We start from the raw sequence: 4359 nt of genomic DNA on the forward strand, positions 1-4359 counted from the left end.
TTATTTGAATGTCAGAGTTACACACTGAGAGAAGGAGAGGCAGAGAGAGAGAGAGATAGGTGTCTTCCATCTTCTGTTGTACTTCCCATTGGCTGCAACGGCTGGAGGTGTGCCAATCTGAAGCCAGGAGCCAGGAGTTTCTTCCAGGTTTCCCATGTGGGTGCAGAGGCCCAAGGACTTGGGCCATCTTCTACTGCTTTCCCAGGCCATAACAGAGAGCTGGACTGGAAGTGAAGCAGCCAGGACTTGAACTGGTGCCCACATGGGACACTGGCACTGCAGGCGGTGGTTTTACCTGTTATGCCACAGTGCTGGCCCCAGGAAATAGTGTTTTATTACTATCATCTTTATGCCATTATAAGGCTCAGTTGGATTTTTATACAAAAGCCTGAGGCCTGAAAAAAGGATTATATTATATATATGATTTTAGTTTCTTTGTCTCCCTTTAATGGTGACAGGCATACATAGGATTGAATATTCTAATGTCACATGGCAGCCTCTGGAATGTATACAATATTGCCCATGTATGCACACATAGTTACTGATTTTTTTTCACACATACATACTGAGCTGTTAACTGCAAGTGTTAACAACAAGTAGAAACTAAAATGGTTACATACAAGCAGATAATAACTACAGTTGGAGCATTGACAGGCAAGTAGAGAGTGACCACATTCCATTTCTAGGGTAACTTTCTTTTTCTCTGTCTGACCTTGGGGATGCCTCTACCACAATACATTATTACCCCAATGATCTTCAGAGTAGAAATAGAAACAGGAGATTTCCCAGAGGCGGGAAGGGGCGGTTCCTGAAGGAGGGGTGCCAGAATCCAGGTGCCGAGGGACGGTCTCCAGCGTCTGAGGAAGTCCATTGCTAAACTCTTCTCTGAACTGCCTTCCCCGGGGTGCACAGTGTGAGAGAGATCAAGCATAGAAGGACAGCACCTTCCATGCCTTTCCCCGCTAAGTAGCTCCAATGAGCCAGAGTACCAAGAACTTTTGAAAGCACATGTCCACAAACTATCCAGGCAGTAGTGATCAGTATCATTTTGTTGCATTAGAAAATTTTATCTTTAGTTACAAAAATATCTTGTCATTAACATATTTCTAATTATTTTTAAAAGTTTTTAAAGATCCCAATATATGAGCCTCTAAAAAGTTTTTGCAAAAGTCATCTTTTACAACTAATTTTTAAAAAGTATCATGAAGTCCCACTGCAGTTCTGTCATGTTCTCTTTGGTGGTCTAAATTGTCTGTGGGTTTCTGTCGCCATCTAGTGGACAATGTACATGTGTGTTCCGACTTGAGAAGATTGGCATGGCCAATGTGACTAAGAGTTATCCATTTGTGCAATGGATTGTAAAGGAATGCACAGAATATGAAAATGAAATGCGTAAAAATAGTTCATTTCTAGGCTACTACAAAGGAAAGCAAATTTAAGGTATTGGATTGCAAACAATGATGATACAGAGCTAAAGTAAATAAAATCTTCTCTGATCCTGCTAAGATCCTTCAACTCCACCCTTAATAGCATGTAACACATTAAAAACAACCTTAGCACCATACCAATTCAAGTACAGTTGTGACTACAGGAGCAGGGGTTAGGCCCAGCTGAAGTCAGGAACCCATGGCTATGGCAGGAACCCAAGTACTTCAGCCATCATCAGCTGCTTTTCAGGCACACTGGCAGGAAACTTGATCAGAAGTGGAGCAGCTGGATCTCAAACAGGCCCTCTGATGTGGGATGCAAACATCCTATTGGCAGCCTATTCTGATGTGCCACAGTTCTTACCCCTATTTCGTTTTTCCAAATTTTGTATTTGGTTATTTATTTAAGAGGCGGAGAGGAGAAAGGGAGCTCCTCTCCTCTGGTTCACTGCTCTCAAATATCTGGCAACCAGGAATTCAATCCACGTCTCCCCAGTGGGTGGTAGGGACCCAAGTACTTGAGCCATCATCTGCTGCTTCCCAGGATGTGCAGTAGCCTGAACTAGAGTCAGGAGTAGAACCCAACCTAGAACCCAGGCATTCTGATATAGAATACTGGCTTCCCAACTGGCATCTTAACTGCTGTGCCAAATGCCCATTGCTCTATCTGTTGATTTTTATAGAGAAGATCATAATATTTTTAAAAGTCACACTGTTTCCTCTCACGAGCTGTAAATTCTTCTCTGTGGAGAGCAAGGACATCTAGGAAGCCCTTTGCATTGCATACTGGGGTGATAGTGGTGGTGCTGCTGTTACTTGTGACACCCCTACATGAATGGTCAGTTGGTTTTCCTGAGCCAGCACTGCCTCCCTGGGTTCCTTTGTGTTTCACTGCTGTGGGTTAACCCTGGAGCCCGAGATCCCAAAGTACAGCTGAACAGAGATCAGAATCCTTAGTCACAAAGTCATTGTCTCTTCAATTAATCTTCTTGGGGGACCATGGAGGAGTAAAAGAGAGAGGACAGGAGAGCTGTGGACATAGGTTTCAACTGGCAGCCAGCTTCCTCACAGAGGGCACAAACCAATCATACTCTCTTTTTTGTCTCTAGATTTGAGGCCTATAGAAAGCATGAGTAACCAGAGTTTTTTTTTTAATATTTACTTATTTGTTTAAAATGCAGAATTACAGAGGACGAGAGAGAGAGAGAGAGAGAGAGAGAGAGAGAGATCTGGTTCACTCCCCAAATGGCCGCAATGGCCAGAGCTGGACCAATCTGAAGCCAGGAGCTTGAAGCCTCTTATGGGTTTCCCACGTGGGTGCAAGGGCCCAAGGACTTGGGCCATCTTCTACTGCTTTCCCAGGCCATAGCAGAGAGCTGGATTGGAAGTGGAGCAGCTAGGACTCAAACCGGTGCCCATATGAGATGCTGGTACTACAGGCAGCAGCTCTACCCGCTATGCCACAGCACTGGCCCCTAATCAGAACTTTTTATCTGATACTTGATTGAAAACTTAAGAATTCTTCAGTGTTCTAGCTAGAGTGCTGCAAAATGCAGTGCTTCATCTTTTTGTGATACACTAGGTTTAGCTTCAGTTCCAATGGGCATTATTTGTGCCACTTATCAGTGTGTTCCAGAAGCAATAATTTTGAACAAATAAGGGCTAAACCACTAACATCCCTTTCAACATGTGAAGCAAAAGGGTCAGTGATGACAAGACAATTGACACCTTCCTGGGATAAAGGAGATCTCAATTAAATTTATAGTCTTCGAGCAAATCACTTGATACCTTAAATGTTCAACCATAAAAGCCAAGGACTCAAAGAGAATTTTTGAGGTAGTTTTCTGTCCTTCAGGCAAAAGACTCTTAAGCTATTTTTAATATGACTTTGTTCTGGTTTTGTTCCTCTCTTGTCATTCGAAATCTGGAAAAAGATTGGAAGGTTAGATTTCACCCAACCTTTTTCATAAATTGAAACCTATTTATATTTTTTGATAAGTGCCTGAGAATATCAGACCACAGCGCTTTCAATTTGCAAATTCTTGCCCTCTTCTAGAACGTTTTCTGGAATCTCATCAAGGACCAAGTCAATGTCAGATCATTTTGGCATGTAGCAACTCATCCATAACATAAAGACCCTATATCTGTTTCATTATCCAGAAAGAACCAGCGAAGAATTTATTCTGTAGGTTCAAGAGACATTGTTGAGGCCCCTAGAAAAAGAGGTGCCATCTAGACGTGATGGCAACACACATGTGAAGGTTAGACAGCAGCAGTTAGATTCCTGTAGTGGCTGCTTCCTGGAAGGTGTTATTCCATAGAATCTCTTAAATCCAGCATCTGGAGCTCCAGGAAGGGAACATTTCAAGCTGGATAAAATAACATGTATACCATTTCTTTGAACCCTTCAGCCTTCAAGATCCCAACATGTTGACCTCAGTTTCAACACAGCTACTCTTAGTCCTCATTTCATTGCTTTTGGTGCTGCCTGTTGTTGAAGCACTAGGAGCTGGAGATGCAATCTCACTCTTGTTAGGAGTGGTTCTCAGTATAACAGGCATTTGAGCTTGCTTGGAGGTGTCTGCAGGAAAGAGAAATGCACAGATGTGACTTTCAAGGGCCTCCTGAATCAAACCTTGCCCTGAGATTCTTTGTGCTATTTCAGTTAAGCCTGCGCTTTTGTGTCTGCGAGTTCCAAGAAACAGTAAATACGGTAGTTTGACATTTTCAGTTGTTCCCATAAAACAGGAACATAGATATCTGTTAAAGTGGAAAAAAATTATTTTCTTTATAGCAAGTAATGCATGGAAAAATCCAGCCTGTAACTTGTATCGGCTGGTTTGAAAAGAGGTCAAAAAAGTATGATAGTTGAAATTTGCGGCCGGCGCCACGGCTCACTACGCTAATCCTCTGCCTTGTGGCGCCGGCACAC

General features: G+C 42.8%; 1 pseudogene; it reads left to right on the plus strand.

Moving 5' to 3' along the window:
• The first annotated feature begins 3854 nt into the window (after positions 1-3854).
• Positions 3855-4037, plus strand: LOC133765217 (small integral membrane protein 30-like; annotated as a pseudogene).
• The last annotated feature ends 322 nt before the right edge of the window (positions 4038-4359 follow it).

The sequence above is a fragment of the Lepus europaeus genome, chromosome 8, assembly GCF_033115175.1.
Source record: "Lepus europaeus isolate LE1 chromosome 8, mLepTim1.pri, whole genome shotgun sequence".
In the NCBI taxonomy this organism is placed as follows: Eukaryota; Metazoa; Chordata; class Mammalia; order Lagomorpha; family Leporidae; genus Lepus; species Lepus europaeus.